This window comes from Arachis ipaensis, chromosome B7 (genome assembly GCF_059453495.1).
Source record: "Arachis ipaensis isolate K30076 ecotype BB chromosome B7, ASM5945349v1, whole genome shotgun sequence".
NCBI classification, from domain to species: domain Eukaryota; kingdom Viridiplantae; phylum Streptophyta; class Magnoliopsida; order Fabales; family Fabaceae; genus Arachis; species Arachis ipaensis.
The window spans coordinates 48,555,995-48,581,629 of NC_142442.1; the positions used below are offsets into that span (position 1 = coordinate 48,555,995).

Here is a 25,635-nt window from a genome sequence, read left to right on the forward strand (position 1 = left end):
TTGTTGAATCTCCAATAAGCTCCATTCTTCAAAGTTAATACCTTCAAGCTTTGATGGAGTTCTTCACAAATCATGGGCTCCCAAATTTGATTCTCCTTGTGCGATCCGGGATCCCACACTTTGTTTTGACACCCATCTTCAAATTGATCATCATGATTCCAATTGGGTGGCGTGACCTTAGAATTCTCAATAAAGTGGCCAAACATTCTCCTAGACCCAAACAATCTAGCTTTACACCAAACCTTGCAATCAAACTTCAACATGCAACCATAATGAACCTAGAATAATGTTTCCAACCACTAGCCATCTCTCTTTTACTCTTAAAGCCACAAATATGTCTAAGTTGACCATCCGTCTCAAGCAAACCATATTCAAAGGGAATAATAAAGCTTAAGTATAAGGAATTTACCCACTTGAATGAAAGAATGGATGGGGATGGCTTGGGGAGAGGTATTTTCAATGTCCTTGCAAGCTCTACTCCCTTATATTCTTCCTTGATTACCTCCACCTCTTCACAAACTTCTTCACTTTCAATCCCTTGTTTATCATTTTCATCTAGCTCTTCTCCATCACTCAAATCATAGATGGGAGGTTGAGGGAAATCTACCTCCACATTGCTTTCTATCTTACTGGGAGAAGGTTCTTCAAGTTCAAAGGATTCACCACCAAGAGGCTTGGATGCATGATCTTCATCACCAAGGGAACTCAATTCTTGCTTCATTCTCTCTAAATCTTCATTTAAAAATTGTTTTGGAAGATGTGCACTCTCCTCCTCAACATCAAATTCAATCTTCTTGGAGAGGTTCTTCTCAACTCTAGGTTCCCAAGGAGGTTCCGCATCTCCTAAGTCTTCAACCACTTATTCCTCTTCTTTAATGATCATAGGCTTCTCCAATTGCTCTAATACAAAATAACATCCCTCATTTTCAACCGGAGTTTCCAATCTCTCCTTATGCTATTCAATTGATTCTCCACATGTGACCATGGGAGTGCTTTGAGTGCTCAAATATTGGGAGGTTAAAATGCTTACTACCTTGATCAAGGTAGCCACAAATTCTAGTGTCTCCCTTTTCATTTCTCCTTGCCCTTGAAGTATAAGGCTAAGGGTTTCATCCATTGAGGATTGGGATGGATAAGAGGGTTCATTGTCTTGGAGAAAGGGTTCATAATAGGAAGGTGGTTCTTTTTGGTAAGGATGTGGTAGTATGTCGTGGTAAAGGTATGGTGGTATATATTGAGGTGGTTCTTGGGAGTAGTGATCTTGGAGTGGTGGTTCCATGTATGGCTCATATGGTTCAAAATGTGGTTGGTATGGTGGATATGGATCAAGGTCATATGGAGGTGTTTGGTGAAAGGAGGCTTGTAAGTATGGTTGAGGTTCATATTGAGGATATGACTCATAGGCATATGGTGGTGGTTCTTGAAAGTCACAAGGAGATTCACCATAGCCATTGGATTGATATGCGTCATAGAATGGCTCTTCTTCATAGTGCATTGGTGGAGGTTGTTGCCATAAAGATTGATCATATACATATGGCTCCTCCCACCTTTGGTTATCCCATCCTTGATGCATATCTTCATTGTAGCTCCCATTCCCTACAACATAGTGAGAACCAAACTCATAGCCAAAGTGAGAATTCATAATGAAAAGAGAAAATAAGAAATAAAAGCTAATAAGAAAGAATGAAACAAAGTCCTAAACTTAGCAAAAACTAACAAGCAATCCAAAAATCAAGCTATTCACAATATTCACATATATACAATAACCAATAACATAACACCATTGCAATTCCCCGACAACGGCGCCATTTTGATGATTGGACTTTTGTGTGGTCTAGAATTCACAATAAATTCTCATTGTAAGTATAGTTTCTAAACCAACAATAGTCCTTTCATACAAAAATTTTTTTGTCACTAGTACAAACCCCTAAAATCTATAAACTGAAGTATTGAACCTCGGGTCGTTCTCCTTAGGAATTGCAATAAAGTGTCTTGTTAATCACTTGGACATTAGTAAGTCAAGAGTTCCTAAGTTACCTTCCCAAGCCAAGAACATAAAATTCTACTCTAAAATCCAACCAAGCATTTTATCAAACACTTGGAAGGCATAAAAGGAAAGCATAGTAAAATTGCAAGGAATTAAACAACAACAAATCAAATGAACAATAAAGGAACATGAAAACATAAATTTCATTAAAGGAAAATGGAAGAACAAAAGTGCATCAACATAAAAGTAAAGAATTACATGAATTAAATGCTAAAATAGAGAGAGAGAAAAGGTAGAAGAAGAAGAAATTGCAAAGGAAAAGTAAATCAAAGAATGAAATTAACCTAGATCTAAGAATTCCTAATCTAGATCTTAAACCTACTCCTAATCCTAGAGAGAAGTGAGAGCTTCTCTCTCTAAAATTACTCTAAACTAATCCTAATGTGTCTGAATGATGCTAAAATGAGTGAGTGATGCCTTCCCCCTTCAATCCTTGGTCCTTATATGCATTTTGGCACCAAAGTTGGTTGAAATTGGGCCCCACAGCTCTCAGAAATCGCTAGACACATTTTCTATTTAAAAAATCATGTGCGCCTATCGGTGCGTACGCGTACAATGCACGTGCGCATCCCTTGCCTTTTCGCGATCCACGAGTGCGCGTACCGTGCGCGTACCGTGCGCGTGCGCATGGATGATGTTTCTCAAATCTTTGGTTTTTCCAAGATTTCTCCACTTTGCATGCTTTCCTCTTCACTCCTTTGATCCATTCCTAGCCTTTTCAACCAGAAATCGCTTGATAAACCATTATTTTATGGTTTATATTATGTTTAATTGTGTGGTTTTATCAAATCTTTACCCATTTATTCATATGATAAGCATGGATTTACAATTCCTTCCCAAAATTACTCCATGGTTGAAAACGTGCTTTCTAGAGACTTTTAATTATGTATTTTAATTCTCCTTTATCCCATTCGATGCCGTGATTTGCGTGTTAAGTGTTTCAGGCTTCATAGGGAATGAATGACTTGGAAATTGGAGAGGAGGCTTGCAAAAATGGAAGAAACATAAGAAACTAAGGAGATGACCAGCGAGCATTGACGCGAGCGCATAGCCCACGCGAACGCGCGAAGTGAAGAATTCGCAGCGACGCGGACGCGTGCCTGACGCAAACGCGTGGATTGGAGTGTGCACGAGTGACGCGAACGCGTGAACCACGCGAACGCGTGACAAGGAAAATCACTGATTGACGCGAACGCGTGGACAATGCGTACGCGTGACCTGCGCGATCTGCAATAATAACAGAATATGCTGGGGGCGAATTCGGGCCGCTTTTTGACCCAATTTTTGGCCCAGAAACACAGAGTAAACCTAGAGAACATGCAGAGACTCAACACGCATCCACACACATTGAGAATCATCACATTAGGATTACACTTAGTTTTAGATCTGAGTTTTTAGAGTTGCATTACATTGATAGTTTATGCTTTTGCTTGGATTTTTGGATGCTGAAAGTCATTACCTCCGTTGAAGACATTACTTTAGTTTGTTTCCTTATTCCTTTATTTTTAATTAGTTACTCATTGACTCTATTCAATTAAGTATGTTACATTTTGAATTTATTAATATATAAAGTTATTTTTATTTTAATTAATTTTAATTCTCTATTTTATTTTAATTAATTATGTCTTCTCGTATTTTTATGATTATTAATTTCATGTCAATGGAGTAGAATTCTACTTGACATGGGGGTTGATTAAGAGGTGATACTTGAGTTGGAATGCTCAAGTGCTTGGTTAAACGGGACATTGTTGGCTAATTCCATACCTACTAACACTAGACCTCCTCAAGGGAGAGGGCTAGGATCTAAGGGTGAGAGTTAGTTCAATCACCATATCTTTCCTTATTTAGTAAGGGAAAATAGAGTGAGAACAACAACCTTTTTACACCACACTTAAGAAGATACCAACAAGAATAGAAGGTCCACTTAATTATTCCCCCAGTCAAGGCCTTTTATTCAAAGTATCAATAATTATTCTTAGTTTATTTTTATTGCCTTAATTCATAATTATTTTAATTGCTCATTATCAAACTCATCTTTTTGGGAATTTTCTGATTAATAAAATAGCACTCTTACGTGCAACTCGTTGGGAGACGACCAGGGACTCATACTCCCAGTATTTTTATTTCTAAAATTGTGACAACCCTTTTTAAATTGGTGAGACGGATCTTAACCGATTAAGAGCTATACGTGCAACGCTGTCTCTTAATTGAAATCTCTAAATTGGTTAACTTCTGCCACGCATCAATTTTTGGTGCCGTTGCCGGGGAGTTGCAATAGTGTGCTAAATTATTAATTAGTGTATATATTTTATTTTTATTTGCATATTTTATTTTTATTTCTGTTATCATGAGTTACATGTCTTTCTCATTAAATGACGCGTTCATTGTCTGATCCGAGTTTAGTCCAATTTGATCCTGAAATTGAAAGAACTCTTTCACATATCAGATGAACTCGACATTGGTTAGCCTCCGAGGGTGGTGAAGTGATTATTATCAATTCACCAGTCTCATCTGAGGGCGAATTTGAACCGCCATCTGAGAGCGAGACAAGCTCATTTACTACTGATCCAGTTGATTTACGTGCAGAAAACATGGCAGCACCTAGGAGGATTACTCTCCAGGAGGCAAGAGCCCCAGATTTTACACTGCAGCCATATCAAGTGCATCACCCAACTGCAGCTGCAGATTTTGAACTAAAAACCGCACTGATCAACTTGATGCCCAAATTTCATGGCTTACCTGCTCAAGAGCCTATCAAGCACCTTAGGAATTTCCAGATAGCCTGTTCTACTGTTAGGCGTCATGGTGCAGATGAAACTTCTATTCTGTTAACCGCTTTTCCGTTTTCTCTTGAGGGAAAGGCGAGGGAGTGGTACTACTCCTAACCTGAAGTGACTGTTACCAACTGGGATACACTCAGAAGAGAATTTTTGGAAAAATACTTCCCATCTGAAGTCATAGATAGACTGAGAAAAGAGATCTCCTGCATTGTTCAAGGTGAATCAGAGACTCTCTTTGAATATTGGTAGCATTTCAACAATCTCCTGGACGCATGTCCCCATCATATGATTGGTAAACTAGTATTGATCAGCTACTTCACCCAAGGCATGAACCCCCAGGGTAAGACTACACTGGAAGGTGCCAGTAATGGTTCTCTAAAATAGTATAAAACCGCAGATGAAGCATGGCAACTGATCAGCGACTTAGCTGAGTCCACTAGGAATCACAGACAGAGGCGCAACCCCAAAGCTGTTGCAGAGATTTCCACTAGCAAAGACACTACTGCACTCACCCAGAGTATATGTGAAATGACCAACCTACTGAAGCAGATGCAGTTGAATCAACAACAAGCACAACAAGCACAACACGCTCAGCCTTCACTACAACAGACCCAACAGTTAGTTCCACAAAGAGTATGCGGGATCTGTGCTGATTATAGTCATTATACTGATGAATGCCCATAGCTCCAGGAAGACAACACTGTGGCAGCCACTCACAACTTCTATGACTGCCCGAATCAAGGATACAATCAACAAGGTGGCAACTACAACCAAAGTGGCAACAATAGCCATGGATGGCAGGACAATTCCAACCAAGGTTGGAGAGATAATTCTAACCATGGCTGGAGGGATAAATTTAACAGAGGAGGTAGAGACAATAATAGAAACCAGAGGTGGAATAATAATAACAACAACAGACAGCAGAATCAGAACCAACCTTACAGAGCACCTCACCTATGACAATCACAAGGACCCCAGCAAACCCAACAACAAGTTTCTCAGACTGCTTATTCTAATTCCTCATCAAATGATGAGATGCTCCGTTCTTTTGCACAAGGACAACAAGACATGCATGCTCAGCTGAACTCTAGTCTGAATGGATTAACTGTCACTTTACAAGCACTCGTCTCCCGAATGGATTCCTCATTTAATTCCATACATCAACCTTCAAGCTCTAATGGAATTCCTTCTCAACCATTGCCTAATCCCAAGGGTGGCATCAATACCATCACTCTAAGGTCTGGAACTACACTGCAGGAGAGGAACCATGAGGAGCCAAACCCACCAGAAAATGTGCCAGCAGAGGATGTGGTAGAAGTGGAAGATGCTGAAGAGGAAGAGGACATTCAAGACATAGTTGAAGAAGAAGAAGCTCAACCACAGAATGAAGCACCAAGGGATGCTGAAGCTACAAATTGCGCCCCTCCTATTCCATTTCCACAACTTGCAAGGAAGCCCAGAAAACAGATGGAACTTGACCCCAAAATGGTAGAAATATTCAAAAAGGTCGAGGTAACTATTCCCCTTTTTGATGTTATTCAACAGGTACCTAAATACGTAAAGTTTCTAAAAGATTTGTGCATACATAAAGATAAAATTAATGAATTAGAAACTATTTCTTTAGGTAGTTCTATATCTGCTTTAATGGGAAATATACCTGAAAATTGTAGTGATCTAGGTCCATGTATGGTTAGCTGTACCATTGGAGGTGTGATATTTTCTGACTGTATGTGTGATTTAGGAGCATGTGTTAGTATAATGCCTTTGTCCATATATGATACTCTAAGGCTCCCTCCCTTAAAAAGGTCGGCAGCTCGTTTTGTGTTAGCAGCTAAAAGCATTATTATAGTAGTTGGAATTGCTGAAGACGTACTAGTGAGCATTAAGGGGCTCACGTTTCCCATTGATTTCTACATTTTGGAAATGCCCCCCAATGACTCAGGAAGACCATCATCAATCCTACTTAGAATACCATTCCTGAAGACTTCAAAGTTTAAGCTGGATACATTCTCAGGAACTTAATCTTTTGAGATAGATGGCAGAACAGTGAGTTTGAGTTTAAATGAAGCTATGAAGCATCCTCCGGAAGATCATTCTATCTTTCAATGCAACATTATTGATGAAACTATAGCTGAATTTCACCAGGAAGAATTAGAAGAAAAGTACATGGAACAAGGTCCAAGTGTAGAGACACTTTCTGAAAATAATGAGAAAACTTTACCATTATCACCAGTCCCGGATGATCCAGAGCCTAGCTATAAGCAGAAATTAGAGTTAAAACCCCTTCCTCCATACCTCAAGTATGCTTACCTTGAGGACAAGCAGAAGTTTCCAGTTATCATTACAAGGGAACTCACTTCTCAACAGGAAGCACAGCTACTCAGTGTGCTGAGAAAACATAAGAAAGCAATTGGATGGAGCTTGGCGGATATAGTAGGCATTAGTCCCCAAGTTTGTGAACACAGAATATTCTTAGAAGAGGGAGCAAAGCCTATCCATCAACCTCAAAAATGATTGAATCCCACCATCTTAGAAGTTGTCAAGAAGGAAGTAACCAGACTACTTGAGGCAGATATTATTTACCCCATCTCAGACAATGAATGGGTCAGTCCAGTACAAGTGGTACCCAAGAAGTCTGGAGTCACAACAATAAAGAATGAGAATGGAGAGCTTCTGACAACTAGAGTGCAGAATTCATGGAGAGTTTGCATTGACTATAGGCGTCTCAACCAAGCCACTCGCAAGGATCATTACCCCTTGCCATTCATTGATTAAATGCTTGATCGCCTGTCAGGTAAATCTCATTATTGTTTCTTAGATGGTTATACAGGCTACTTTCAAATTCATATAGCTCCTGAAGATCAGAAAAAGACTACTTTTACATGTCCTTTTAGGACTTATGCTTATAAGAGAATGCCCTTTGGCTTATGCAATGCACCTGCTACTTTCCAAAGATGCATGATGAGTCTTTTCTCTGATCTTATTGAGAACTGTATGGAAGTTTTTATGGATGATTTTAGCATATATGGTGATTCATATAGCCTTTGCTTAGATAGTTTATCTAGAGTGTTAGACAGATGTGTTAGTATAAACCTTGTATTAAATTTTGAAAAATGTCACTTTAAGGTCAAACAAGGAATTGTACTAGGACATGTTGTGTCTAATAGTGGCATTTCTGTAGATCCAGCAAAGGTGGATGTTATTTCTAGTTTACCTTACCCCTCCTCCGTGAGGGAAGTCCGTTTGTTCCTTGGCCACGCGGGTTTTTACAGGAGATTCATTAAGGACTTCAGTAAGGTAGCATTACCTTCATCCAGATTGCTGCAGAAGAAAATTGAGTTCGAGTTTAGTGAAAGCTGTATGCAAGCGTTTGATAAGCTGAAAACCGCCCTTACTCAAGCTCCAATTGTGAGAGGACCAGACTGGAGCCAGCCATTTGAAATCATGTGTGATGCTTCCAACCATGCAGTAGGAGCAGCGCTGGCTCAGCGCGAAGGTAAGGACCCTTTTGTAATTGCTTATGCATCTAAGACTTTAGATGCTGCTCAGTCTAATTATACTACTACTGAAAAAGAGCTTCTTGCTATTGTTTTTGCTCTGGATAAATTCTGAGCCTACTTACTTGGTACTAAGGTAGTAGTGTACTCAGACCATGCAGCTCTAAAATATTTATTAGCGAAAAAGGAGTCCAAACCAAGGTTAATACGTTGGATACTGCTGCTAACCTGCTACAAGTATTCGATTTAGAAATTAAGGACAGGAGTGGTAACCAGAATTTAGTGGCAGACCACCTGAGTCGCCTTGAGCATATTAAGGGTGACTCCACTCCTATAAATAATAATTTTCCATTTGATAGCTTACAAGTAGTATCTGAAGTAGTTCCTTGGTATGCACCTGTAGCTAATTATTTAGTTAGCCACACTTTTCCTCCAAATTTTACTAAGCACCAGAGAGACAAGCTGAAAAGCGAGTCCAAATATTATATATGGGACAATCCATATTTATAGAGGTGTGGCGCTGACCAAGTAATTAGACGGTGTGTGCCTCAATCAGAATTCCAGTCTATTTTAGAGGCTTGCCACTCATCTGAGAGTGGAGCATATTTTGGCCCTCAAAGAACAGCTAGAAAAATTCTAGACTGTGGATTCTAGTGGCCCACTCTTTTTAAAGATGCTGCTGAATTCTGTAAATCTTGTTCCCCATGCCAAAGGTTTGGTAATATATCCAAGAGGGATGAGATGCCTCAACAGCTTATGCTTTTCTGTGAAATTTTTTATGTTTGGGGCACTGACTTCATGGGTCCATTTCCAAATTCTAATGGTTATTTTTATATACTGTTAACCGTGGATTATGTTTCTAAGTGGATGGAAGCAATTCATACCCGTACTGATGATACTAACACTGTTGTTTCCTTTGTTAGAAACCATATTATCTGTCGCTTTGGATCACCACGAGTGATCGTGAGCGATCAAGGCACCCATTTTTGTAACAGGAGACTAACAGGGTTACTGAAAAAGCATGGGATAATTTACAAAGTAGCAACAGCTTATCATCCCAGACCAATGGGCAAGCAGAAGTCTCTAACAGAGAGGTTAAACGTATTCTGGAGAAGATAGTAAAATCTCACAGGAAGGACTGGAGTGCCAGGCTACAAGATGCACTCTGGGCATATAGAACAGTGTACATGACACCCATTGGGATGAGCCCCTTCCGCTTGGTATACGGAAAGGCTTGCCACCTCCCCGTGGAGGTGGAACACAAGGCTTTCTGGGCTATAAGAGAGTGCAACATGAATCTTACGAAAGCTAGTGCTGAAAGAAAGCTACAACTAGCAGAACTAGAGAACCTCCGCCTAGAAGCATATGACAACTCCAGGCGTTATAAGGAGAAAATGAAGGCTGTCCATGACAAGCACATAAAAAGGAAAGAATTCAGACCAGGAGAGTTAATCCTACTATATAACTCCAGACTGAGGCTCATGCCAGGTAAATTGAGATCAAGATGGGAAGGTCCATACAGAGTAGAGAAGGTAGAGCCATACGGAGTTTTCCACCTACGTCATCCTGTTAACTCCAAATTTCTTAAGGTTAATGGACATCGCCTAAAGCTTTACCATGGTGAGAAGATGAAGAATCAAAAGGAACTAGAGATCTTCCTCTTGGAAGATCCACCAAGAGAAGCTGAATGAGCCTAACGAACATCTAACTTAAGGACATAAAAGCAAAGTGCTAGGTGGGAGACAACCCACCATGGTATGATCGTTCCGTTTCATTCTTAGTTTTATTTTTACTTTATTTTTATGATGTTAATGACTCATCTCATCATCCCTGCATTTAGCTGCATACAATCTGCATGTGCATTTTGCATATTAGTTTTATAAAAAAAAAAAAAAAGAAGCACGCGACACGGCAGCGTCACTGACGCGTCCGCGTCACCAGTGCAATGTGAATAAAAGGAAGTTGAACAGAAAGTCACGCGAAAGCGTGGCTGGAGGCGTGCCTTAGGCACAAACATGCCCATGCGTCCGCGTCACCCACGCGGCCGCGTCATTTGCGACATAAGCCTCCCACACGTTCACGTCACCCACGTGAATGCGTGACCCTAAAAAATTCGACGTAAATAGGTGTATGGCAGCATGTTGTGATGGAGCTGGGCTGGACTGATGCTAGAAGCACCAGCTACATCACACGACCGCGTGCCCCATGCGATCGCATCGTTTTCAAAACATCACCATTCACGCGATCGCGTCAACCACGGGATCGCGTCAACCACGCGATCGCGTCACCTTAAAATTTTGGCAAAAAGAGTTTGAGACAGAGAGTCGCGCGAACGCGCAGCTGCTCTCGCGCCATTCGCACACTTCAAGTCACGCGACCGCGTGACCCACGCGTCCGCGTCGCATGCAGCACACAGAATATTCAGATCAGCCAAAATATCTTATCTTTTCTTCTCCAAATCCTAATTTTTCTTTTCCTTTGTTATTTCTTTCTTCCCCCTTCTTCTTTCTCTACTCATTCTCACTTTTTACCTTCTCCTTCCTTATTTTTCACACCGATCATCAAGGTTCTTTTCTTTCTTTCTTTACTTTTTACTTTCCCTTATCAATTTTATTTATGTTTTAAATTTTTTTTCTTTTCACCTTCATTATCTATATTTTCCCTTATTTTTCTTTCTTTTTATCCCTTTTTATTGGTGTTGAAATTTTATTTCAGTTGTTATTTTCCATATTTTGCTTGTGGATTATCATGGATTTGTTTGCCAATTATATATTACTTTTCATAAGGGTTGCTTGCATGTTCAAATTTCCTACTTTCAATAACATTTTCATCATGCATACCAAGTGTTTGTGAAAAAGCCTGTATGGCATTGCACATTATTTTAATTTATTCTATTCCACTACTTTAATGCCTGTTTTTCACAAAAAAAAACCCTTTTATATTTTATTGATTAAAATATAATTGTCCTTACAAACAGATTGTTAGTTTGAATGATGTGGTAATCTAACTTGGACATTGAATGCTTGATCTATGCTACTCATGCCTTTGTCGGCATGCCAATAAACATCTTGCATTTAATGGCCATCACATGCATTTACTATCTTACTTTTGATGAACTTTTCACATGTAGTCTAGACCATGTGTTAACGACTTCCCTCTTTACCGTGCATTGATTACCACTCATAATATTCGCTCCCTTGCTCGAACCCTTCACTTTACACATTACTTTCTCTTTCTTTTTCCAGGATGGCCACCAAGAAAGGAAAAGAGAAAGCTATTTCCAAACCACCAGCAAGGAGAGGAACAAAAAGAGCATTAGTGACAGAGCCATCTTCAACAGTAGTAAAGCCCTCAACAAAAAGAATTAAGAGAATCATCAAGGTCGATGAAAAAGAAAAAAGCCTTTCTAGCAAAGAACACTGCGCGGTTTCCTAACCGCTACTGTGAACAGATGTTCCCCATCCTCGCAGAGAGGAATTACAACAATGAATACCTTCTCATCCTCCCAACCCGCATTGCTGAATTTGTTGAGCCGCAAATCGAATGAAGACAATGGGAATTCCTACGGAGACAGCCACGGCAGGTTAATCTCTTATGGTTAGTAGAATTCTACTCCAACTTTCACATGCCAACCATGCAGTCTGTCTATGTCCGTCAGAAGCAAGTCCCCATAACTGAAGAGGCCATTCAACAAGCTTTAGATCTTCCCCCTACTCCAGAAGGATTAGACACATTCCAAGAAGCCTCACTCAAGCGCCAGACATACCAATTTGACTGGGACGTCGTTCTCAGAGTTATAGCACAACCTGGCAGCAAATGGATCTACGGATACCATCGATCCCGACCAAAAGGGATATCGGCTTCAGCACTTACCTTGGAGGCTCGAGTATGGGCACAGATTATGTCTCATTACGTCTTTCTGAGCACTCACGAATCCTCCTTCACTACAGACATGGCTGTTTTACTCTGGTGTATCCTTACAGACCAGCACCTAAACTTACCAAGACACATCCGGAATGCAATGGGACACGTACAAATTATGGGCAAACTACCTTTTCCCGCCTTGGTTTCAGATCTCGTCTCAGCAGCCGGAGTCTCCTACAGAGCTGGGGACACCAAAGCCTTCCTTCCACGGGATGATCAGTATGTCCCTAACGGGAAATATATCATACCATCAGCAGCCACTACAAGTCAGCCTACAGAACCGACTGAAGACATTCCTCCTTCAACACCACAAGCACCTACAACAAACTAACTGCTCCATCAGATACTTGAAAGGTTGAATCGACAGGAACATAAAGCAAAGCTAAGAGAGCGCCGTAACAAGCGCCGATTCACATACCTCAAGGAGCTACTTTTGGGAAACTACAAAGACCCAGACACCTCGGAGTCCACTTTATTTACCAGCACAGGGATCCATGATGATCCCGATGGTGGAGATGCTGCTACCAGCCCCCGTCTGTTCCTGACAAATGGCACCGAGGACGGTGTAAAGCCTTAAGTGTGGGGAGGTCGGTCAGTACCTGACTTCCGGAGGTAATTTCTTTTCCTTAAACACCAATAAAAATAGGATATTTAGTTAATTTTTCTTTTGTTTAGGATAGGATAAATTGCATAGTAATAATTAGTTGCATGCATGTTCTACTTGATTGAAAATAATAAGTTTCTTCTAAGACCCTATTTTCTGAAAAATTTCACTAATTTAAATCAAAACTTTCGTGTTAAAATTGTTTGAAGTTGTATTTGGAACATAGTTTGAAAAGCTAAGAACACACAACCTGTGAGATTTGAGCTTAATTACATGGTTACATTATTTAACCATAAATATTTTATTCTTGTGTGTTTTCTTCTCTATGATTGTAATCTTATTTTGTTTTATCCTATATGTCCAATGTTTAATATGTTATATGCTTGCATATGATTGAGGCCATTATTTGTTATTAGCTCACTTATCCCAAATAAGCATACCCTTTAAATTACCTTTGTCAACCACTTTAAGCCTTTTAATCCCATTTGTTCTATATTTTACCACATTACTAGCCTTAAGCAGAAAAACAATTAAATATCCCAATTGAATCTTTGGTTAGCTTAAGATAAGAATGGTGTGTTAATTGAGTATGGGAAAATTGTGGGAACAAGGGATAATAAGGAAATGTGTCACGATAAAATAATGGGAATTCGGGTACCTACTCATGTGAGACTAGAAAAATTAAAAATCCATGTGCATTGATAATGTTATGTTTACTTTTACTTTAAAAAAAAATTTCAATAAATAAGTAAATAAATAAGGGGACAAAATTACCCCAATGTTAAGTTAATGAAAAATCAATGCATATGTGATAAAATTAAAGAAAAGTTGATACATGAGTATGTAATGCAAAAGTGAAGACTATGGGTAGCTAGGCATGATTCTAGAGTTATATAGAGTGTATGAATGTTAGGTGAAAGGTTAGGTTAATTAAAGATTCAATTTATAAAGCTCACTTAGCCATATACATATACCCTTACCCTTACCTTAGCCCCATTACAACCTTGAAAAGACCTCATGATGTTTGCATTGGTATATTAAATATTGTTGATTGGTTAGGTGAAGAACAAATTTTAGAAAGCATGACTAGAGAAGAGTAGAGTGATTACCCTATACACCTGAGTGATTAGAGTGCACATACACTACCAAGTAGACAAGAAGCATATAGTTGCATTATATATATATATATATATATATATATATATATATATATATATATATATATATATATATATATATATATATATATAGGTTGCATTGCATTTCATGAGTTTTACATGTTCCTACTCATTTACTTTATCTCCTTCAACTAAGCATGAGGACATGCTGATGTTTAAGTGTGGGGAGGTTGATAAACCATTATTTTATGGTTTATATTGTGTTTAATTGTGTGGTTTTATCAAATCTTTACCCATTTATTCATATGATAAGCACGTATTTACAATTCCTTCACAAAATTACTCCATGGTTGAAAACTTGCTTTCTAGAGACTTTTAATTATGTATTTTAATTCTCCTTTATCCCATTCGATGCCGTGATTTGTGTGTTAAGTGTTTTAGGCTTCATAGGGCATGAATGACTTGGAAATTGGAGAGGAGGCTTGCAAAAATGGAAGGAACACAAGAAACTAAGGAGATGACCAGCGAGCAATGACGCGAGCGCATGGCCCACGCGAACGCGCAAAGTGAAGAATTTGCAGCGACGCGGACGCGTGCCTGATGCAAACGCGTGGATTGGAGTTTGCACGAGTGACGCGAACTCGGGAACCACGCGAACGCGTGACAAGGAAAATCACTGACTGACGTGAACGCGTGGACGACGCGTACGCGTGACCTGCGCGATCTGCAAAAATAACAGAATACACTGGGGGCGATTTCGGGCCACTTTTTGACCCAGTTTTCGGCCCAGAAACACATACTAAACTTAGGAAACATGCAGAGACTCAACATGCATCCACACACATTGAGAATCATCACATTAGGATTACACTTAGTTTTAGATCTGAGTTTTTAGAGTTGCATTACATTGATAGTTTATGCTTTTGCTTGGATTTTTGGATGCTGAAAGTCATTACCTCCGTTGAAGACATTACTTTAGTTTGTTTCCTTATTCCTTTATTTTTAATTTGTTACTCATTGACTCTATTCAATTAAGTATGTTACATTTTGAATTTATTAATATATGAAGTTATTTTTATTTTAATTAATTTTAATTCTCTATTTTATTTTAATTAATTATGTCTTCTCATATTTTTATGATTATTAATTTCATGTCAATTGAGTAAAATTCTACTTGACATGGGAGTTGATTAAGAGGTGATACTTGAGTTGGAATGCTCAAGTGCTTGGTTAAACTGGACGTTGTTGGCTAATTCCATACCTACTAACACTAGACCTCCTCAAGGGAGAGGGCTAGGATCTGAGGGTGAGAGTTAGTTCAATCACCATACCTTTCCTTATTTAGTAAGGGAAAATAGTGTGAGAACAACAACCTTTTTACACCACACATGAGAAGATTCCAACAAGAATAGAAGTTCCACTTAATTATTCCCCCAATCAAGGCCTTTTATTCAGAGTATCAATAATTATTCTTAGTTTATTTTTATTGCCTTAATTCACAATTATTTTAATTGCTCATTATCAAACTCAACTTTTTGGGAATTTTCTGATTAATAAAATAGCACTCTTACCTGCAACTCATTGGGAGACAACTTGGGACTCATACTCCCAGTATTTTTATTTCTAAAATTGTGACAACCCTTTTTAAATTGGTGAAATAGATCTTAACCGATTAAGAGCTATACGTGCAACGCTGTCTCTTAATTGAAATCTCTAAATTGGTTAACTTCTGCCACGCATCATCGCTTAACAAACAAATCAAGGCATCTAGTGGAATCAAAGGTAAATCAAGATTAAACAATTAAGGGCCTAAAAAGCATGTTTTCACACTTAAGCACAAATTAGGAGACAATCATGAAACCATGCTATTTCATTGAATAAATGTGGGTAAAAGGTTATAAAATCCCCTAAATCAAGCACAAGATAAACACTACAAATGGGGTTTATCAGCTCTTCATCTAACAATCAACAGAAATTTAATGCACAAATATACATATCAAGAGGTCTTTTAAGGGTTGTAATGAGGTTAGGGTCAAGGTAGGATTGTATTTGGTCAAGTGGACTAAAATTTGAATCCTTTATTAACTTAAACTTTCCACCTAACTTAGACAATCCATGTAATCATAATAAAACATCTAACTATCCATTAACCATGTTTTCCACATATTCATGCATTCTAATTTCAAGTACAGTACATATGCATTGCTTTCACCACTTACTTTGGGGCATTTTGTCCCCTTTTATTTATTTGCTCTTTTTTTGTTTTCTTTTTCTTTATACATATATATATATATATATATATATATATATATATATATATATATATATTTCAATGCATATGATTAAATTATTGGATGCATGAACATGTCCTAAACATTTCTTTCACATTTTCATAAAGATATATAACATACTTAATTTCCAAAACCAAACGTTTCTAAACCCACTTTTTCCACACTTAATTCATAAGCATTCTCACTAGTCTAAGCTAACTAAGGATTCAAATTAAGGACATTATTATTTTCCTTTTAGAGTTAATGATGTGCTAAAGTAAAGAATAAAAGGGGTAAAATAGGCTCAAATTGGTTTGCAAAGGATAATGAAAGGGTAAGGCCATATGGGTATGTAAGCTTAGTGAAACAAAGGCCTCAATCATATAAGTGCAGGCATACATCAAACCATGGAAATATAGAATTAAGCAAGACAAATATCACAATTTTAGAGAGAAAAACACACACCAAAAATAAAATATTGGTTGGTAAAATGCAACCAATCAAATAGGCTCAAAATCTTACTGGTTTTGTGTGTTCGAGCTCTAAAATCATGTTCCAATATAATATTCCTTCAAACAAGTTTATCAAAAATTTTTCAATTTAAATTAGTGAAATATTATAAAATAGAGTCTTGAAAAGAAATTTATTACTTTAACCAAGTAGTAACTAAATGCATAAAATCAAACAAACATGCAATTAAACATGCAAATGCAACAATGAACTAACAAATAAAGTAATATATTGGTGTTGAGAAGAAAATAACTAACCCATGGAGATCGGTATCGACCTCCCCACACTTAAAGGTTGCACCGTCCTCGGTGCATGCTAAGATGTGCAAGTGGACGGGTTGCTTCAACTGATGCTTTTCTCCAAAGATTGTGCGGGTGGACTTGTGTGTCTCTCCCATGTAAACGTCTTCCGGTTCCCTTCCTGGTGGCCATCCTGAAAGAAAAAGGGAAGAAAAGTAACCCAAAAACAAAGATAGAAAACAAATAAAACATGGGTTGGTTAATGCCAAATAATGAGAGTCTCAATTACATGCTACAACATGCAAGAGAGAAGACAGTAGAAGCAAACGGCATATCAATAGTGCAAAAATTGCAACAAAGGGGAAGAGATTGTGGGTATGCAAGATAGTATAAGCTCATGTCAATGCAAAAGGAATACAAGTATCAGAAAAGATAACATTAACTTAAATAATATTACCCAACAGTGGAAAACAAGTCACTAAGCACCAAAATAATACCAAAAATGATGTAACAGTTGAATAAGAAAATTTAACACCATTGGAAAAATAATAGATTTAGAAAAGAAAATAAAAATATGCGCAAAATTAAAATGCAATGGATGAAAGTATGCAAATAAATTAAATAAAATTGAATGGAAGTGAAGAGGGATGAGAGGTTAAAGGGATGAAGAGGAAGAAAGTAAGAGAGGAGGAAGAAAGAAGGAGAGAAGATAGAACAAAAGGGAAGGAAATTAAAAACGGGATGCGACGCGACGCACGCAGGGCACGCGTGCGTGTGAAAACTGCATAAACCATGAGACGCGTAAGCGTCGCCCACGCATACGCGTGGGTGGTCAGAATTTAAAAATGGCGCGCACGCGTCAGGGACCCATACGCGTGGGTGATTTTATGCCTTGGGCACAGTGCCCGCACCAGGGCAGCACAACTTTCGGCCTGACACCTCTTTACGCCAATTTGTAGGGTCACGCGTACGCGTGGGTGACGCGTACGCATGGGTGACGCGTACGCGTGGAAGGCTAATTTTGTAATTGACACGGATGCGTCAGGGACACGTTCGTGTGGGCATGTTTGTCCTGAGGCACGCCTCCAACAACGCTCCCGCGCAACTCTCTGTAAAGTTTAGCATCGCATGTGACGCGTGCGCGTGGTTCACGCGCACGTGTGGGACGCGCTCTTTTTTTATGCAGTATGCAAGATGCGGATGCTGATGCGGATGTTATGAATGATTCTAGAGAGATTAAAATAAAATAAAATGAAACTAGAAATAAAATTTAATTTGAAAAAGGAACGATCATACCGTGGTGGGTTGTCTCCCACCTAGCACTTTTAGTTAAAGTCCTTAAGTTAGACATTTGATGAGCTTCCTACTATGGTGGCTTGTGCTTAAACTCATCCAAAAATTTCCACCAACGTTTGCAATTCCAATATCCTCCGGGGTCCCAAACAAGGCAAGTAAAGCCTTTGAGCAAGTAAAAGCAGGTTTTTAGGTTCCAGGGGTGTTAATTGTCAGATTAAATTCCAGGATCCCAAACCTTACTTTTGTATCCGTCTTCACTGTTATCTTCATTATTCCAACCGGGCAGTACACAACCTGAATTTTCCCTGAGATACCCAAATTTCTTCCAAAATTCATTCACTCGAGCTCTATACCAATCCTTGCACTTCCATTTGGAGCGTGGAACCATATTGAACCTTAGGTGCCAACTGTTATTACCAACCATCTCCCTCTTGCTCTTAAAGCCGCAAAGAGCTCTAAGCTGGCCATCTGTTTCAAGCAAACCATATTCAAGTGGAAAGATAAAGATAAAGACTAAGGATTTTACCCACTTGAAGTTTGTATTGGGTGGTAATGGCCTTGGGATAGGTGTTTCCAGTGGTTTTGCAAACTCTACTCCCTTGTATTCTACTGTGAATTCCTCCACTTCTTTGCAAACTTCTTCAACTGCAACCACATCTTGATCAAAGTCTTCGATATCTTCCTCATCACTCAAGTCATAAATTGGGGGTTGAGAAAAGTCTACCTCCGTATCATCTTTGTATTCACTTGGGGAAGATTCTTCAATCTCAAAGAATTTACTTGCGGATGCAAGTTCATTACTAGGGGAACTTGATTCATGATGATCATTACCAAGGAAACTTGCTTCTTGAGCTGTTCCATCCAGTTCTTCATAAGATATATGCTTCGGGGGTTGTGCACTATCCTCCTTAGCATCAATTGAAAACTGCTTGGCGTAATTTTCCACAATTCTTAGTTCCCATGGAGGTTCAGCATCTCCTAAGTCTTCAACCAATTCTTCTTCTTCGATAATTATGGCTTCCTCCACTTGTTCCAGTACAAAGTCATGCTCCGTACTATCCACTGGAGTTTCTAGTATCTCCTTCATGCTACGTTCTTCATTAGATTGTCCACATGAAGCCATGGGGGTTCTTTGAGTGTCTGAACGTCGGGAAGCTAATCGATTGATCGCTTGATCCAATTGGTGAAGGGTTGCATGAAATTTATTCACTGTTTCCTTGAGACGCTCCTGTGATTCTCGGGTTGATGGATATGGACATGGTGCATATGGAAGTGGTGGTTCTTGGGGATAATTGGATTGAAATTGGGGTGGGTAAGGGTTAGGGTCATATGAAGGTGAATGGTGGTGGGTGGCTTGTGAGTGTGGTGGTTCATAGCTATGTTGAGGAGATGGTTTATAGGCATATGATGGGGCTTGTTGGTAACTACAAGGGAGTCCACCATATCTATTATCTTGGTACGCACCTCGGAATGGCTCTTGACCATAGTATTTTGGTGGGTGTTGGTTGTCACGAACCACCATATCTATTGTCTGGGCATGCATTGTAGGATGGTCATTGTCCATGGTATCTTGGAAGGTGTTGTTGCCGAAAGGGTTGATCAGATCCTCGTGGCTCCTTCCAGCTTTGATTGTTCCGACCTTGATGCATGTTCCTGTTATAGCTTCCATTCCTTCCAACAACATTAGAACCAAACTCAAAGCGACGGGTGAGAACTCATAGTAGCTAATAAAAATTAAAAACAAAAATAAAAACAAATAAACAAGCAAAATAAAATATTTATAATAACCAATAATAAGGCACACGTTTGCAATTCCCCGGCAACGGCGCCATTTTGACGATCGAATTTCCACTAGTTTAGAATTTTTATAAGAATAATCGCGTTATAAGTATAGTTTCTAAACCAACAGAGAATCCTTTCGTACAAAAGATTTGGTTGTCACTGATGCGTGGAAAACTTGTTTCTCAATAAATCTCCCTTCGGCAAGTGTACCGAAGTTGTCGTCAAGTAAAAACTCACAATAGAGTGAGGTCGAATCCCACAGGGATTGATTGATCAAGCAACTTTAATTAGAAGAATGTTCTAGTTGAGCGAATCCAGAATTTGGGTTGAAAGTTGTAGAAAATAAAATGGCGGGAATGTAAAGAACAGAAAAGTAAATGCTAGAATTAAAGGACTGGAAGTAAATGGCTGAAAATAAATTGCAGAATTGTAAATGGGAATGGGGGATTTGCTCATAAAGGTAAATCGCAGAAATTAAAGAGAATGGGTAAGATTAGAGATGGGGAGTTCATTGGGCTTAGGAGATGTTGCAATTCTCCGGATCAAGTTCATTTTCATCTCTTCCTCAATCAATGCACTCATTGATCTCCTTGGCAATCTTAAGTGATTGAATTACAATTCCTTGCAATTCAATCTCTCAAATCTTGATCAATAGCCAATTCCTTGGTCAATTGCTCATGAGAAGAGATGAAGTATGGTCACTGATTATACCACATGCATTTCCCAAACCAAGTATTGAGAGGGTTACAGTCACATACCCATCCAAACCCAATTTGGTCCAACATGAGAAAGCATTTCTAGCTTGATCTCTTCATTCCTCTTCCAAGATTCAAAAGAGATCCAAGTTTGAATAGCTTCTCTTCCAAGATAACTACTCAATTGGATGAAGATCGAAAGCTTTCAAGTAAAATCAAGAGGAAAGATAGAAGAAGAACAATGAAAATTAGTATTGATCCACCAAATTACAACAGAGCTCCCTAACCCAATGAAAGGGGTTTAGTTGTTCATAGCTCTTGAAGAAAGTGTGTGAAGGGAGGAGAGTCCGAAGACCCCTCCATTCCAGGATGACTTAAAATGTAAAAACTAAGGCCTTTATTGGTTGACAAAATGAAATTAAAAGCAAATTACACTTAAATGAAAATTCCTATTCTAGATGCTTCTTGTGGCCTTGATTGGTTGACAATTGTGGGCTTGCTTGCTTGAGCTTTGAAGTGGACTTGAGAGAGAAGTGAGTTAAGTTGAGGTCCAGGTGCTAAAGTTAGTGCTAAAGTTAGACACACTAACGCTACAAGTGTGGCGTTAGTGCTAAAGTTATTGTGGCTAACGTTGCACTTGCTGCCCAGTTGGTGTTTTTGGGGCTTAAAAGATGCCTCTTGTTTGTGCTCCAATTTCATGCCCACTATAGAGTATTATATATCGTTGGAAAGCTCTGAATGTCAGCTTTCTAACACAACTAGAATCACCTCAATTGGACCTCTGTAGCTCAAGTTATGCTCCTTTGAAGTGGACATGGTTGCTGGCATGGTCGCCAACGTTAATGAGAATGTTGAGTCTCAATAACGCCAGCGATTTCCCGTTTTTGAAGCTCAAACTTAGTGTCCACCCCATACTATTATATATTTTTGGAAAGCCCTGGATGTCTACTTTCCAATGCCTTTGGAAGCACATCATTTGGAGCTCTACAACTCGAGTTATACTTCTTGGAAGGTGAAGAGGTCAGTTGGCCTAAATACAAGCTGATACCATGTTCATCATTGCACTTTCGGGGCAGGTTTTCTCCCTCAAATTTAGTGTCAACCATGTAGTGCCATATATGCTTGGAAAGCTCTTGAATCCTACTTTCCAATGCCACTGGAATCACCTCATTTGGAGCTTTGTGGCTCAAGTTATGCGTGTTTGAAGAAGGCATGGTCAGGCTGCCAGGTGAAACATTTGCCCACGTTAACTTCCACGTTAACTAAGTTAACGTGGGAGTTAACGTGGCTCATTGTGGCTTGTGTGGCTCCTTCCAACGTTAGTGACAATGTTGAGTGTCACTAACGTTGGCCATCACCTTCTTTCATCCACGTTAGCTTCCACGTTAACTAAGTTAACGTGGAAGTTAACGTGGCTTCCTTGGGGGTTGTGTGGTTGCTTTCAACGTTAGTGACAATGTTGGGTGTCACTAACGTTGTTAACCACCTTTGCCTCTTACGTTAGCTCCCACGTTAACCAAGTTAACGTGGGAGTTAACGTTGCATTTTGTACTTAGGCCAACGTTAGTGACAATGTTGAATGTCACTAACGTTGGCTTCCTTCCCCCTTTTAACGTTAGAGGCCACGTTAACTAAGTTAACGTGGACTCTAACGTGGCCACTTATGAGCTTGGTCCAACGTTAGTGATAATGTTAAGTGTCACTAACGTTGGCTCCATTTCCTTTCTTCAAAGTTAATGCCACTAACTTTTCTCCATAACGTTGGGGCTTTCCTTCCTTCCACGTTAGTGCCCACGTTAGTGTAACTAACGTAGCTACTAATGTGGCTCTTCTCTTCTTCTTTTGGCCTGAAATCAATCAAACAAAGTGCATCAAAGTCTTGCTCTTACTCATGGATCATGCATCATCCAATTTATCATATAATGCATGCAAAATTCTCATGAAATCATGTAAAGTGCACAATGTATGCTTGAATTAAGATGTAAGTGAATATCTGCCCAAAACTAGCTTATTTCCTAAGAAAATGCATGAAACTATCTTAAAAACAGTAAGAAAAGGTCAGTGAGACTGGTCAAGATGCCCTGGCATCACAACACCAAACTTAAAGCTTGCTTGTCCCTAAGCAAGTACTGGAACAAGAGAATGATGAATGGAATGCCAAGAGAAATGAGTCATTCTTGTGGAAGTCATGTCACTGATTTTATGGTGGTTTCATGCATAGCAACTTAGGTTCATTCCATTACTGGCTTTCAGACCTTTATCATGTCCTAAAACACTGACTTTGCTTACATCCCATGAGACTTTTATTGATCCTTTTATTGTCATTTCAGGGATTATTTGTGTTCTTTAGGCTAAGTGCTCTGTAAGGGGGCAACTCTTTAAAATAAGCTTTCAGCCAACACTCCCGAACCAGTTGGTTCAAGGTGCTAGGTGTTGAAACACCCCTACGGACTTACTTCCTCAAGTCTCTCCCCCATACATACACACCACAGGCACATGGTTTGTTTATTTTCTTTTCTTGAGACCTTGGTGTCCAGCACCTCTTTGGGTTACTAAATGCTCTGTAGTGAGGGTTACTCTTGATAGTGGACTTTCAGCTGATAATCCCGAGTTAGTTAACCCAAGTTACCAAGTCATAAGGCACCCCTAAGAGCTTATTCATCCAAGTAAATCCCTCACACAGGAACACCACAGACACATGCTTCAAGATTAAAACCATTGGTGCCTAGCCTTATTGCTTACTCTTTTTCTTTTATTTTTCCACTTTCATTTTTTCTTTTCCCCTTTTTCTTATTAGGATTTTGTTATTTAGTTAGTCTCATGGGGTGTGTTCAAAACATATGATTCAGGACAGATAGTTGTCTTCCCACCTTGTGGTTGAACCAACTTAGCTAACTTATGATCACACCACAAACTCAGGAACTTACTCCATAGTATGAACTCTACTCTGGTCTTTTATAAAACACTCATTCTCTTTTCATTTGATTCAAAAGGGACAAGCATACAAGTAAGCAAAGTAAGAATGCAGTAATGACATTCAGACTAGAAAACACAGCCTTAATCAATAAAAAGTTTAAAAGACAGAATTGACATGTTTATTCACAAGGAGAAAGCACACATACATACAAAGAACTTAGAAGACAATCATGCAATTGAATGTACTGAAAATAAGTAAGAGGAGAAAGGAACTTTACCACCTTGTATTTTATCTTCATTGTTGTTGCCCTTTTCCTCCTATTCTTTTCCTTCCCATACCAGACATAGAATGATTGCTTATACTCAAGCAACAATTAAAATAGTGCTGATGGGGTCCATGATGGATCATGAATGTCTTAAAATGAGGTGTGAGTATGCATGTGTTTCAGCAAGCAAGGTTAAGGATACAATAAAGACACAAGAGATACAAACAGAGACATTTTGACTGCATTAATAAGTGGTGTTGGCATGGTACTTGCATGAAAGTTAAGTGGCAACACCAAACTTAGTGTGCTACTATCAATTTAGAATGTTGCAAGTACCCAGTGAAGATTGAAAATCAAATTGTTGCATAGCAACACCAAACTTAGAATGCAATCATATGCCAAATTATTGAAAGTAAACTAAGCAAAGCAAGGAAATGTTACCTACGGTTGGGTTGCCTCCCAACAAGCACTCTTTTAGTGTCATTAGCTTGACATGTTGTTCATGAATTTCTTCCTCTTCTTCCAGTTTGTTAAGAGGGATGACCTCAATAGAAAAGAGGAGCCAGTTAATGCCCCTTGTTTTGAGTGCCTCTCCCCAGCAAGCATTCTTTTGTTGTTAGCTTGTGTAAACTTGCTTGTTGGGGTAGGGGTGGGATGGCCCTTGGTTGACCTTTTCTTCATGGATATTGTCCTTCTTTTCTTGGTCACCATCCCTTTTTTAGTGTTCATGTTGATTGCCTTCACCACCTTGATTTCAGGACTTGGGTGTTGTATGATGGTTGGAGCATCCTCTTCATCAAGAGCTTCTTGAATTGGTGATTCAATGAACTCACCTTCTATGCAACTCTCTGTGTCATTGGAGTGTGGGTTCCCTTGATTGACTTCCTCCATTGTTCTTGACCTTTGAATGAACTCCTCTGTTTCTGGAGAGAGTGAAGTGATCTCTCTTTGTGATCTTAGCTCTTCAATGAATTGTTCTTCAGAATAGAGTTGTGCATTCTGTCTCAATTTTTCTTCATGGTCCTTTTCTGCTATTTTCTCCTCTTCGATTGTCTCTTTTATCTTTTCAAGGAGAAGTTCTATCCTAGTGAGTCTCTCCTCTATTCTACTTTTTCTGAGCTCTTCCATGAAGAGTTCCATCCTAGCAAGTCTATCTAAAGGTGGTTGAGTAGGTTGTAATGGTTGGGCAGGGTTGGCTTGTGAATGGAATTGGTTGTTTTGTGGTTGTGTGTTCTAAAAGTGGTATGACTCTTGTGGGTAGTGGATTGAGTTTTGTGGATGGTGAAATGAATTGTATGGATTTGGGATAGACTTTTGTGCTGAGGCATACTCAAATGATGAAGAATTTAAGCATGTAAAACTTGGAGGCGAGGTTGTATAATTGAGAGGTGATGGCTCTTGATGAATGGGGTATGAATGAGTAAAATCTCTTTGATTATGATCTTCCCAGCCACAACTTGAGTAGTGATCAATTTCACCAAAATATGTACCATTTTGTGGCTCTGGAAAGTACCCCCTTTCATGTTCTTGATACTCCCACCCACCATGAGCATAGTAAAGTGAATCATTCTGTGGTGGTGGAGAGTTTCCCATGAAATTTGATTGACTAAAATATGATGGATGCTCCTGTCTTTCCTGCAGAAAACTCTGTCTCAAACAATAATCACCAAAAGAAATTGGAATCTCCATTG

At 39.1% G+C, this 25,635-nt stretch overlaps 1 non-coding gene and 1 pseudogene across 1 annotated transcript; one reads left to right on the forward strand and one right to left on the reverse strand.

The window, feature by feature from the left end:
* The window catches only part of LOC148551082 (uncharacterized), a 44,443-nt pseudogene that overhangs the window by 7,232 nt on the left and 11,576 nt on the right, over positions 1–25,635 (forward strand).
* On the reverse strand, positions 5,011–5,118 carry LOC148551083 (small nucleolar RNA R71). The gene has a single exon (XR_015893925.1). It is a non-coding gene; the product is annotated as a small nucleolar RNA R71 (small nucleolar RNA).